This window comes from Esox lucius, chromosome 1 (assembly GCF_011004845.1).
Source record: "Esox lucius isolate fEsoLuc1 chromosome 1, fEsoLuc1.pri, whole genome shotgun sequence".
Taxonomy (NCBI): domain Eukaryota; kingdom Metazoa; phylum Chordata; class Actinopteri; order Esociformes; family Esocidae; genus Esox; species Esox lucius.
In genome coordinates, this window is record NC_047569.1 from 33,335,757 (window position 1) to 33,350,434 (window position 14,678).

Below are 14,678 nucleotides of genomic sequence, written 5' to 3' on the forward strand. Positions count from 1 at the left end.
ATTTATATTGTATTTCTAATTCATTTTATAAATACAATATCAATAATGACATAAATAATTTTAATTATTTATTTATTTTATCCCCTCCATGAACTGCCACCTTAATGTGGTGGAGGGGTTTGAGTACCTGAGTGACCCTAGGAGCTATGTGGTCTGGGGCTATGTGCCCCTGGTAGGGTCTCCCAAGGCAAACAGGTCCTAGGCGACGGGTCAGACTAAGAGCGGTTCAAAACCCCCTTAATGATGAGCAAAATATTGAGTTCTGTGACGTCGCCCGGGATGGCGCAGCCGGGGCCCCACCCTGGAGCCAGGCCCGGGGGTTGGGGCTCGTACGCGAGCGCCTGGTGGCCGGGCCTTTCCCCATGGGGCCCGGCCGGGCTCAGCCCGAAGGAGCGACGTGGGGCTGCCTTCCCGTGGGCTCACCACCCACAGGAGGGACCATAAGTGGCCGGTGCGGAGAGGATCGGGCGGCAGTAGAAGGCGGGGGCCTAGACAACCCGATCCCTGGACATGGAAACTAGCTCTAGGGACGTGGAACGTCACCTCGCTGGCGGGGAAGGAGCCTGAGATCGTGCGTGAGGTTGAAAGGTTCTGACTAGAGGTAGTCGGCATCACCTCTACGCACGGCTTGGGCTCTGGAACCACACTCCTTGAGAGAGGATGGACTCTTCACCACTCTGGAGTTGCCCATGATGAGAGGCGGCGGGCTGGTGTGGGTTTGCTTATAGCTCCCCAGCTCTGCCGCCATGTGTTGGAGTTTACCCCGGTGAACGAGAGGGTCGTTTCCCTGCGCCTACGGGTCGGGGGTAGGTCTCTCACTGTTTGTGCCTACGGGCCGAACGGCAGTGCAGAGTACCCAACCTTCTTGGAGTCTCTGGGAGGGGTGCTGGAAAGTGCTTCGACTGGGGACTCTATCGTTCTACTGGGGGACTTCAACGCCCACGTGGGCAACGACAGTGACACCTGGAGGGGCGTGATTGGGAGGAACGGCCCCCCTGATCTGAACCCGAGTGGTGTTCAGTTATTGGACTTCTGTGCTAGTCACAGTTTGTCATGGAGAAGGACTATCGGCTGGCCTCAAATAGATTCTGGCAAACCATCCGGCGCCTCAGGAGAGGGAAACAGTGCCCTACCAACGCTGTTTACAGTAGAGGTGGGCAGCTGTTGACCTCAACTGGGGATGTCGTCAGGCGGTGGAAGGAGTACTTTGAGGATCTCCTCAATCCCGCCGTCATGTCTTCCATTGAGGAAGCAGAGGATGAGGGCTCAGAGGTGGACTCGTCCATAACCCAGGCTAAAGTCACAGAGGTGGTTAAGAAACTCCTAGGTGGCAAGGCACCGGGGGTGGATGAGATCCGCCCTGAGTACCTCAAGTCTCTGGATGTTGTGGGGCTGTCTTGGTTGACACGCCTGTGCAACATTGCGTGGCGTTCGGGGACAGTGCCTCTGGGATGGCAGACCGGGGTGGTGGTCCCTCTTTTTATAAAGGTGGACCGGAGGGTGTGTTCCAACTATAGGGGGATCCCACTTCTCAGCCTCCCCGGTGTTGAAGTCTAACACTTCCGCGAGTTGGTTTGTTGGAAAGGAGAATAAAACACCAGGAGTCAGGTCAATTACCGTATCATATGTCCATTTATTACAGAAGCTTCTGGAGACACGTGTCGCCGCACAATGTCTAAGGATCAACATTCAACAGATCATTTTTATACTTCTACTACGCCCAAAAAGATAGAGGCGTTAACTTACAAAGTGTGTGCCATTGGCCCAATCCCAGTTCTATTCCTTATAGGATAACTGCAAGTATCCCCTTGCCCCCCTTTTGGTTTCTGTCTTGTCTGTCCGACTATGTGTGTGTGTCTCTGACCTGTGACCTGTTTCTCACAAAACTGACATACTAAATCTTTCTCTCCTTGGAAACTGCTTAAACAGGGTTTCCTATTCTCCTACTTGCTCCTTCAGTTTCAGTTCATATTACAAACATTTAATATTTTGTTTCATTGGTTACAACAGCTTATAACAGTTCACTAACTTATACAATCAATACATCTACATTGGTTACAACAGCTTATAACAGTTCACTAACTCATACAATCACTACATCTACACCGGGAAAGTCTATGCCAGGGTTCTGGAGAGGAGAATATGGAAGATAGTAGAACCTCGGATTCAGGAGGAACAGTGTGGTTAACGTCCAGGCCGTGGAACACTGGACCAGCTCTATACCCTCTACGGGGTGTTGGAGGGTTCATGGGAGTTTGCACTGAGACAAAGCCTGCAGAACTTATAACCATAGGCATTGTTGATTGTAGTGTAGCAGTGATCCAAAGTGTTTGCCCCTCTGGTCAGGATTTTAATAAAATGTTTTTTGGCAGTTTCTGGCTAAAGTTACCATTGTTTAAGTCTCCAAGAACAATAAATAAGGAGTCCGAGTGTGACTCTTCCATCTAGAGAATTTGATCGGTCCGGTGTCCGGTGTAGATCCACACAGCCATGTTTCTGTAAAACACAAGGCGGAAGAAAAGGAGAGATCTCTGTTTTTTCGCAACAAGTGAAGTTCGTCCAGTTTATTGCTGAGTGATCGCACATTGGTGAGGAATATTCCAGGTAGCAGAGTTCGTAGTCCACTTCGCTTTGAGCGTTTCAGTGACCCACAGCACTTACCTTGCCGAGAGTGTTTCGCTGCTTGACAAATGCAGATGTAACTTTGACCAGAATGTCCATTAATTCAATGGATGTTACGAGAAGATCCGTAAATAAATCAATATGAGTTGTTTCCCTGATGTGTTTGAGCTCCTCTCTTGAGAAAACGATCAGAGCATTGTCACAGAACACTGATTTAACAAACAAAATTGTGCACCAACTCACTGAGGTGGCCATCTGCGGCACCATCTTGAGTTAAATCAGCTGCTCCACTTGACTTCTGATTTACAATAAGTCCTGATGGGCTTTCACTTTATCCCAGATAATGGGGAATGCTTAAAACATTGTGGAATATGAACCCTTTTTTTTTGTAATAGCACACTAATGTTCTTATGTCCACAAGGCTTTTCTTGCATATCATCTTTAAAGTGTGGCTCCATTGTCCCATTATTTTCTTGCTAATTGTATAGCCTCACACACATAACGGGAATATTGGATTTGGGTTTGAGTCAAGAACATGTTTGTATTTTTTAAGCCAGTGTTTCCCAAGCGTGGTACCCATAGCCCTAGTGGCATGTCGGGAGTCCCCAGGGGATACGTGGCAAGATTTTTTATTTAAAAGTACAAACACACTTTATTGTATGAATGACTTGACTTGGACTTGCCAGTCTTGACTTGGGACTTGACTTGGGACTTGAATGTTAAGACTAACTTACTTGTGATTTGTTAAACAATGACTTGGTCCCACCTCTGGTGCGTGCTAAAAATGAGGTACATTCTGATGAGTTTTAAGTTGTACAAAACAATAATTGAGGTAATCGGTTTCCAAAAATGGATTGAGTGAAGTCGTGGTAATGTTTAAGTTATAGTGAAGTAAACATTTTGAGTTGGTCAGTACCAGCATTAGGTTAATAAGTAGAAGTCAAAAAAAGGAGTCCTTTTATTTTATATTCTGAGTTTAATTGTTTTGCTAAACAATATTGAGTTAACCAAACTCGCTGAACCTGTTCTGAGCATAATTTGTCTGCACAGAGCAAGGATGTGTCAACCTTCCTACTAATTTACAAAAAAACGAAATAACCCAATGTAAAAATGGCACCTGTTCCCTTGTACAGTTCTTTCTTTAGTGATAGTCTCACCATCCACATGGACTGTTCTCTACATCCGGTAGCAGCAACTCCTCCAACACAAGATTTGTTACACACATTTTTTCCCCCAACAGAACATCTCCCTTCAGCTCTGAGTGCATCACAAGGTCTGACCCTGCAATATGTTTAAACAGAGAAGTGGAGGAGGAGCAAACGGATCATTACAGATCCCAGCCACCCATGCCACGGACTGTTTATCCAAGCTGCCGTCAGGCAAAAGGTACAGGAGCATTCAGTCCAAAACAAACAGGCTACGGGACAGCTTCTTTCCACAGGCTGTAAGGCTGCTCAACTCGGGAACCCATCTTCCCTTCCATCCATAGTCCATACACACCTGTCAATATATCATGCACATCTGCCATGTTTTGCAGAGTGGTCGAATACTTATTTCAGTCATTATAATGCTCAATTGATAACATTTTTGATGTGTTTTTCTGGATTTCTTTGTTGTTATTCTGTCTCTCTGCACAAATAAACCTACTGTTAAAATTACAGACCGATAATTTCTTTGTCAGTGGGCAAACGTACAAAATCAGCAGGGGATGAGAACAAAAAAATCCCTCACTGTATACAACTGATACCTTGCTCAATACATCCACTGATGTTCACAAACAAACCAGACATATAAGGCTCAACATAAGTGTGTCCAACAAATCTTTACATAACTAATTCCAGCAAATCAAAAGTTATTCCCATATAAACAAAACTATGCTGGGACTATTTTTAGGCGCACAATTCATGAAGCGGAAATTCCAAACCACTGATAAGGAATAACAGGAGCCCCAATTACAACAGTATTTTTACACTCAAATTAAGAGGCAATGAGTCATAGACAGCTGAACATCACCATCGGAATAACCGTAACATGCTAATTCATGCTAAAATATATGGTGAAAATACTTTCTACGTACCAGATTCACTGTAGCAGGGTAGAGACAACCACATTGCACAAATTGAACAAAGAAATGTAAAGGATGTCCAAAACAAATTAGAAAAACTTTTTGTGAGTGATGCCCACTTACCAAACATAAATAGTGGGGTTATCATGGTGAAGACTTTTAGCACTATCGTCAGTAGATGGAAGACGTAAACAGATAAGACATGTAAACCGATAAGTACTGTTACTTCCTAACCTCCACATGTGCAAGCGCCACTCCTGACTAACTGAAACCATTAGATGGCTATCTCAAATTATCCAATAGTGATTAAGCTCCGCTCAGTATGAGTCATCGTTTTTCTTAGCATGGCCAATCCAGCTGCAATTGAACAAAATGTTAAAAAGATTTCTGTAAAGGGTTGATGGCACTCTTGTTGGTCTTTTGACCTGCTAAAAATGCTTCAATAGCAGTAATAAGTAGTAGTCTTTATACATTTTCCAAAATGAAAAGGTATGCTGTTATAAAACATGCAAATGCCATTACTTTGAATGTCATGGACTGTTAGTTAGGCATCTAGTGCTTATGCTTTACAGGTGACACAGACCGTGTTGCTGTTGAGTGTGTTTTCTGAAATGCAGGTTTCAACTAGAAATACTGGCAAGGACAATTAAAAAGTACCTTAACTTCTAATGAAAAAAAGGCTATTTGCACCTTTGTAGTGCTAGAACATACAGTATGATAGCCTGTAGCTGGTAATGGCTGGCAGCCTAGCATCATGCCGAAGTGATCCTATCTCCTCCTCCTTTTTTGAGACAATCTCCGGAGAAAGTCATATTAAAACGGTCACAAAAAACAGCATTCTATCATCTTAAAAATATAGCCAGAATCTTGGTGTCCAAAAAAGACCAAGAGAACCTCATCCTTTTATCTTTAGTAGGGTTGACTACTGTAATGGCCTCTTAACCCCAGAGTCCAAACTAAACATGGTCAAGCTGTGTTTAGCAGTTATGCTGTACACAACTGGAAAAACCTACCAGAAGATCTTAGACGTGCCCTAATCGTATACATTTTTTAATCCAGGTTAAAACCACTTCTCTTTGCACGTGCCTATGACTGTTTAGCCTTACAGCTATAGTTCAAAAGCTTGTCATTTGCAAAAACAAGTTACAGCAATGAAATGCTTGGAGCTGTAGCCAAGTGGGTGGACCTGATGTAGTGTAAACGGTATTGGTGGGAACAGTTTGGGCTGGCACGGATGACGTGATTTAGCCACTTTCGTTTTGGTCAGAGGAAAAACATTTCACTGTTTGACATGTGGCGATTATAGGTGAATGGTTTGAGTTTAGACAGGAGTGTGTGTGAAAGGTTAAGCAAATGGGCTGGGTTGGACCCGGTCTGAGTTCCCAAGCTGGGGTTCCTGTTGAATTGCTGAGATGTCAAAGATGTCAGTTGTGTGGCGCTGACTATATACGTGGGGTGGCTGTATGAATGATTGTCACTGTTTTTGTCCACGTACAGGTATTCAGAATCTTGTTTTATTAACCTAGCTAATCGCTATTTAATGAAACAAATTTTTTAACACTCTGTTTTCTGTGTCACTGCTTGCCTGTTACCGCCCAGTACATGCTTTCTACAGTGACCTAGGTTTACACAGCTTTTATAGCTTCCTATGTTTTTATCCCATTTTTATTCTGTTTCTATTTTCTTATTCTATGTTTTAAACATTTGAGTATGTATTTTATATTTCTCTCTTTGATTTAATGTTTTATTATTTCGTTGTTATTCTATTTCTAGGCTGTTATGTTTTAGCAATCGTTTTTCTGTAATGCAAGTTCTGGTGCTGTCAGAGGAATAACCTCTGTGTAAATGTAACAATTTGCCAATGACGGATAATACAAGTTCTTGTGCTGCTGTTTTAGACATCAATGTAGGGTATTTTCTCACAAAAGGTCTGACAGGTTTATCTAAGCGTTTACGCATGAGCTGGGGTGGTTCAGTAAACAGTTATGGGAACTGCAATTTACTGAGGATGAATATAAAATGTACAGACATGGCATAAATGTCCCCCTGGAGAGAGCCAAGTAAGATATTGATGCAAAGATTATCTTACAAAGGAACTGACTGGTTCATTCTAGCGCTGGAATGCGAGGATTAAGATACCGGGGTGTTGAAGTTCATGTACAGTCCCCCTGGATTCAGGTGGGTTAGATAATTGTAAAAATCTGGATGTTTTAATTCTATTTCATCATTGAATTGCTTCTATGTATGAATTGTACAAGATACAGCTCTGGAATTTCTTTTTCTTTCCTTTCCAAAAAACCTCAATGGTGCAACCAGCAACCCCTAAAGGCTATGATAGCAGAGTCTCTGCCCAAAATATCCTCAGTTACATGATCTGTAAGGAAGGCAAAGGGAGAGATGCAACAGAGGAAGATCATTCAAAATACAACGGGAGAGGGACATCCCTCTCTGCCAAGAACCAGGAAAAGGAGGGCTTAAAAAACCTCTGGGATTAGATCAAAGTAAGACTGAAAGGATAAGGCGAGCTGAAAGGATAAGGAAACGCAGAAGCAGCAGGGAGAAAGCAAGGGCGAGCTTCTTCCGGGACCCATTCAAGTATGCCCAAGGCCTGCTGGAGGAGAAGAAGACTGGGACACTAAAGATCACCGAGCAGGAGCTGGAAGAATACATCAAAGACCAGCTCAGTGATAACCCAAAGGAGAGCCCCCTCGGATCACCAGGATGGGTGTTCCCCACCCATCCTCTCAGTTCAACATCACACCCCCAATTGGTCTCCTCTGCGCCGTACCAGAGGTGTAGGTTCTGGAGACCGGGAAGGGTATCATATGTGATCCTAATAAGGAAGCTCGTACTTCCCTGGGGCATCCTCCACATATCGGCCCATGTTATGGCCCTGTTGGTCACAGGACAGTGCTGGTCGCAGAGTCGATATGGATGGCGCCATTATCGAGCCGAAAACCTTGAAGCACACAGGCTGGAAGCAAACGGAGCCAGCCCGGTAACATCACAGCAGCAGATCCAGTTTGTCAGGCATGGGGGTGAGGCCCAGAGGTGCAGCACCCAGAGTGATCCCTCCTGTCACCCAGAGGTGAGTGGTGCATGAGAGTGGACCTTGACCGCCAGTGGAAGTTCCCTCAAAAGACCCCCTCAACCTCCCTACAGCCAGATATCGAGCTCTGGTCCTCACTTACCAGGACAGTGGTAATGGCCAAATTGACTGTCCCACGGGAAGAACGAATGGAGGCAGCCTTCGAGAGGAAGAAGGAGAAGAACGCAGAGCTGACAGAGTGCTCACAAGCAGGAGTGGGTGCAGAGTTGGGTGCAGAGGCTACACTGGAACATCCACCCAGCGGTTCTTGAAGTCTCTTGGGATCACAGGGTCCAAATTAAAGTAGACTCTCAAAGACCTGGTGAAAGAGGTAGAACAAGGGAGCTTCTGGCTCTGGCTAAGAAGAAAGGTATGGGGAAAACAAGGATACTAGGGCTGGCTGCAGGGGGCGGTAGGGAGATGTCTCTGCTGCTGCTCCAGCGCCTCGAGATGTTCCAGGATTAAAGGAGCAAAACATCAGTGAAGAGTGGCTCCCGGTGATGACGCTGCATCAGGCACAATGGCACCTTGGGAGGTGCGTCAGGCAGAAATGTGCTCACATTTATATGATCTTCTTTCCTGTTTAAAATGTAAATGCGAACAGATAAGAAGAGGGGATAACAATAAACACACTCAATAAATACTGACACAAGGCTATGATGTGGAGGGGTACATTTAAATGGAAACTGGTGCAATTGGCAGTACAGGCCTGAAAGGGGGGACGAATGTCAACATCAATAAAAAATGAAGCAATGATTTTGTATACTCTGTCATACTGATATTGCTGAAATTCAGTTTAACGATTAAAAAAGAACGTTGGAAATGTTGCGATTGTGGTGGGAATCATGAATTTAATGCCCCCTGATAAGAATTTTATGTGTCCCGGATAAGGTTCATAGAGGGGAATGAAGTATGGATGGAGCAGAGCATTTTGTGTTCAGGAGTGGTTAATGGGATGGAGATGAAAAGTAATGTTGTCTTAGGCGGTGGGAAGGCCTTTGAAGTGTGAAGCGGTGAGGAAGCCTTTGTGGTGAGTTCCTGTGGTGCTGTGATAACTTCCAGATGCCTCTGTGGTACCGTTTCTGTTCTCCCCACCTAGAGACAGCTGCAGCTTGTTGGCTCTGATTTGGGTCCCTATTTAAGTTGTTCTGTTTGCCTTTCAGTTTTTTGGTCATTGCTTTGAGTTAGCTGTCTGTGTTGCTGCTCTTCAGTTCTGGTTTGTACCGCTCGTCTGTCTGTCTGTCTGTCTGTCTGTGCCTGCCTACCGCCACAAACAAATACAAAACACAATGCATAAATATATTTCACTACCCGTAAATAAACTCCTTTCTACTTGTACCTCAAAGCAGGGATTTGAATACATTAAAAATTATTTGCCATTATTCGTAGCAACTTTGAACAGTAAATTCACTACTTGAGGATCACATTATATTTGTGGATTGGTTCCTATTTGTTTGTAAAATTTTTACTCACGTTTTACAATGTTTTATACTACAGAAAATCAACAATTGCACAAATTCTACAAACAAATACATCGTGATCTGTAAATAGGAAACGCAGTCCACAAATGTAATTCAGAATTTTCAAAGAAACTTGTTTAAAATTCACAAATACTTGACAATCTGTAAATATGAAACGCGATTAACAATCGTAATTCACAATATGCAAACTATTTTCATTAGGTAAAGAGGTATGTGTGAGTGACATTTGAGTTTGTGGAACATATCATATTTGTGGATAGCCACCTGTGTTTGTGGATTGGTTCCTGTTTGTTTACAGAATTTTTACCCAAACATTATGCATTAGATTTGCAAAAACTATTTGTACTTGCAATCCAATGAGGCTAATGGGGTTATCTCTTCGCTAGCTTTCTTTACATCAGCGTCTTGTTCAGGAGATTATGTAGAGTAAGACAAACCTGTCTAATCATAGGGAATGGTGTGCTACATCTATCAACACTATATTTTCCACACCCTCTTTTTCCACAGTGTAACAATGGATATGAAATACATATTTTCTATATGCTGCAGTGAATGTATTGTAGGAAATGTTCAGGAGAGTCTATAGATTGATTATCTGCCAAAAAAAATAGCTATGGCATTAATATGCTAATGAAGCCTCGAATGGCCATCACTAGTTATAGTCACCTCTATTGATAGATACTGTATCTATGTCATTCACAAATGGCTAATTAGCTGTTAAAACGGACAGTGTCAAAAGAGGATTTGTTCAGGATAGACAAAAACCTCGCTGGCTACAACCTTGAGTAGATATGTTATGGGAAGCCTAAAATGAAATTGTTTACTATATTGCGAATATTTCTGGTGAATTTTTGAATTATGTCTCAGGATTGGTTCAGGATAGACAAACACCTCGCTGGCTACATGATTCTCTCGCCTTTTCACCTGACGAAAAAGTCAGTTATCGTCACCTATATTGATACAGCAGTTATTGTATCAATGTCATTCATGAATGGCTAATAAGCTGTTAAAACGGCCTGTGACAAAAGCCATAATGTTCATAGATGCTATTTGTGGTGGAGGTAAACTTAATAAGAAACATTACTCAGTTTAACGGTAGTTAATGGTGTCTTACAAAATATTCAAACTTGGCATAGTGTTAATGAGTGAATGTTAATGAGAGGCTGTACTAATCCTTGAAATGAGTGCAGTTCGTTGGTGTATTGGTTAACCACAAATCCTTTCTTGTGGGTGACCGGGGTTCGATTCTCCAGAGTGCAGCCTCGATCAATATTCTTTATTGCAGGCCGACTGAACTAGGCTTGCCTGGTTTCTTTTTCTTTGTAAAACATGTATGAATTGCGCCATATAAATAAACTGCTTGCGTCGATGAAGGAAAGTGTACTAATTATGATTGCCAGATGTTGGTTTTCCAAGACACCTTAAGAGGAATGCTCTTATTGTAAGTCACTCAGGATAAGAATGTCTGCTAAATGACATAAATGGAAACAGAAAATTCACATTACAACTGATTGCCACTACATGGACATACGAATTGTTTCACTATCCTGACATCTATGGCTCAAAACAATGGACATTTTACTTCAGGAATCTCAATTTCCATGTCTTTTGCAGCAATGTTTTTCAATTGTGTATGAATCCCTTCAGGGCCTAATGAAAAGTTCTCAGTGAATTTGCTGGCCCAAATGAGGCTTCCTTATGGCTGACATCTGGTTTTAAAGTGATATAGCACCTCTGATGCTAAATTAGAACAGATTATTGCTAGTCATCCAAACCTAGGTTCTAAGCAGTAGAATTAATTGACTGTGACTAGACTGCATATGGCCCAGTTCTGGAAAAACGGCTGACTTGCGTTTTACTTTGGCTGGTTACTGTCTGTGGAGCTGGACCACTGCAGGGCCAAAAAGGATGTGGGGAACTCAGTCCTGTCATTAATGCATCATGGTAGTCTGGTAACCGGCCAGTGAAAGAATGAAAGAATGAGGAGCAAAATGGAATAGCACAGGGAGAGGAGTGTAACTTTTGGAATGGTTAGAGTAGAGGACCACCAGAAGCTTTTGTGAAAAAGCCTCAATGACTCACGGTAAGATCAGACCCCCATTCTCGTCTAGACTATTGTAATAGAGCTGTGTCATCCAATGTAGCTGTGTAGCATTTTAGTGCGAGGCAATCCACAGTGGGTGTGTATGAGTGTACCTGCTCGCTGATTCAATCTTCATAGTGACAAAAGTTGCCCTTGACAATTGTTGCAACTTTACAACAGCTACAAGTGGGATGAATTCTCTACATTAAGGTTTTATGCCGAGTCAGGAAATATTTCAGCTTAGAACTATGATTCAGAGTGTCATGGAAAACATTTCAGATTTCCAGACAAAAAATAAGGAACTTGTGAATCCAAAATAGACTGCAGAACAACTGCCTTTCCAACATCAGACACTCAATTTTATAGAGTACCATCTTGTATAACACAACCTGGCCATCCCACTATGCTAATTCTTTAGGCAGATCTTCTTTGATCCGCCACTGTTATTTCTTATCATTCAAGAATTCACCCAACAAACCATGTAAAATATTGGTGGCGCAGGCCTTGAAAACCCCATAAAATAACAGGGCCGTCATATGGAAGTAAATCTGTCCCATCGGATTTTGAATTTGAACTTTTAGCACTGAATTTTTTTCATCTTATTTTTAACACTGAATTTTATTTTGCATCTAAATCAGACAGAATTTTAAAAGCCATCGAATTTCTAGCACTGAACCTTTTTTGCCTATGACATTTTTTTTCTCAAAAGATTCAGTGTAAAAAAATTCTGTCTCAAAAAATTCAGTGTATAAAAATTTCACATGTCAAAAGATTCAGTGTAAAAAAATTATATGTCTAAAAAAATTCAGTGTAAAACAATTCTGTGTCTCAAAAAATTCGAGAAGGGTCCAACTGCAGCTTGCAGTTGTCGCTCACGCCAGTCCCCCTGCTCACGCCGCGCCCGCTCACGCCGCGCCCCCGCTGGCACGCAACTTCCGACTTTCAGACATGTACGGTTTGTTTACAAGACGCAGATGGACCATATTGCCATATTGAGTCATGGCGGCAACAACTCCCGGGAAGCACCTGGTAAGTTACTGATAATAGCAATATGGAGTTATTTAGCCCGTTACGGTTTGTTTAAAATTTATATTAGGCTACTACCGATAGCTATTGATTTCAGGTTGACGATTGCTTATAGTTAAAAGGGTGTTTTAGAAGTATGCTAACGTTAGCTTAAAATACCTATGTGTATGCACATGTATGCTAGCGTAGTGTGTGTGTTAGTTTGAGTGAGGTACTTCGCATGATATTTTTGGCTTTGGCAACCGTTGTTACCATACCATCTTTAGGTTTCGTAACATGACAAAAATAAGCCCTGTTCTGTTAATTCATAGTACTCCAAAAATGCAGGTACAGATTGTCCAGATTTGGCCAATAACAAAATTCACAACCAACAGGTCTGCAACAGGGTACTATGATTTTGTATTTGGATTCCATAAGCATGAAAGTAAAGCCTTGTTCAAAGGCTGTCTTAAAGTTTAGCCTCGTTCAATGGCTATATAAGTTAGTTTATTTTGTTTAAGCCCTGTGGGTGGCTATTGTAACTCTTCTATTTCAATAGCATACAGTGGTATTTTGAATATAAGGGAATCGAGTAATATGAATTGTCTTCAGTTTTTTGATACTATTACAAGTATAAGGTGTGTAATTTGTAATTTTGATTGATTTTGACAGTGACTTAGCTCATCACATTGCTCTGGGCCAGTGGACAACTAAATTTGGCAAAGACATTGAGGTGCATCTCTCCAACAACTTATGTACCTGGATGCACATGTCTATATTTCTGATTTGACCCAAAAACTTTTATATTGCTTATTTAACACTTTGCCCAATTGTTGCAGGGTTTCCCTCATCAAACTACTGTAAATTCTTGTGGCATCTTAATATTGATGGTAAATTGCTTTTTAGTCTCTGATTAAAGGTTTTTGGTTTTTTTTTATTATCTGAAAATGATATAACCTCACAGATCTTTGCCTTTTACACTTTACAGTATGCACTCAGCCTGAGCACAGAGGCTCCATTTTGGTTCATTATTGTTCTTCTCACATAGGAGCAAGTATAAGAGGAACTTAAATCCACCCTAACATGACATTGACTTTGGTTAATTGTTTACAATTTCCAGAAGTCTAACTAAGCATGATCTATAAAGTACTTTGCACTACAGTATTAACCACACATCAAAGAACTGTTTGTGGGACTATTTAACATGGCTCTATAACTTTTTGTACTCTGCTGTAATTGACATGCCAATGGTTTGCAGACAAATAGTGATTTGTGACTGAACATGAACATTCCTCCTCAACTTAAATATTCTATTTCTTTTAGAGGGACATGGCACGCATCCGAAAATGGTGGTGCATTAGTCTAATGGAACGGTTCCAGACTGACGGGTAAGACAACTCTAAATGTTACTTCCTACAATACATTGCTTCTACATTAGTTTACTTTTTTATTATTTTACTAATATCTTACTCAAAAGCCATGGACAGAGGTTTGCATACTGGACTAATGAGGCCAGAGCATTGCTCCAAGGTTCACTGCAGCCGATATACAGGGTCCCAAAGGTCAGCAAGAGGGAACATGAGGTGAGCATGATGATGGCAGAGGACACCCAGTGGCCTTATCCGGTCTTGATTAATTCATAAAAACAACCTTACGTTTTTTTTATAATATAATTTTCTTTTTTTTTATATAATATAATTTTCCTCAAATGGTTTCGATTAGAAAAGGATGACAGGTGCATCATATTGGAGGTAATGTTTACTTACTGCTTACACTTTTTACTGGCTATATTAGCCAATAAACATGGCACAACACCTCCCTTTATCCTTGCACTATTGGACTTATTTGCACTACCACCATGACACACACTATAGTGCACCTTATGCACAATAATTGCCCTGTCACTGCAAGAGTCTCATGCTTATACATCCCTTAGTACAGTCATATCAATATCAGGGCAATGCGTTATGATAGATGTTCTCACCAATAATTGTTAATTTTCATATTTCTGCTATGCTATGATTGTTGCAGGCAATAGTGTAGTCAGTGTGTTGTCTTTACTATGCTTGATTTTGCCTGACCTGTATTTTACAGTTACCAACATGTGTGCTTTCTGTAATCCTAAATGAAGTGGTACTACAGGAAGGAGATAAGGCATACTTAAGATTGGCTCTTGTGTGTCCACTGACTCCTTCAGGAGACGGGCACATTTTCATTGGCTTGACAGTAAGTGTTTAAATAAAGGGTGCTGTGGTATACAATACTTGAGTACCTCACGTGTGTTTTCACTAACCTTATGGAAATGTTCACTTTTGATAATTTGTTTTTCACAGG

At 41.8% G+C, this 14,678-nt stretch overlaps 1 long non-coding RNA gene across 1 annotated transcript; it reads left to right on the forward strand.

Moving 5' to 3' along the window:
* The first annotated feature begins 12,213 nt into the window (after nucleotides 1-12,213).
* On the forward strand, nucleotides 12,214-13,927 carry LOC117593795. Its single transcript, XR_004575249.1, has 3 exons — nucleotides 12,214-12,368; nucleotides 13,017-13,732; nucleotides 13,822-13,927. It is a non-coding gene; the product is annotated as an uncharacterized LOC117593795 (long non-coding RNA).
* The last annotated feature ends 751 nt before the right edge of the window (nucleotides 13,928-14,678 follow it).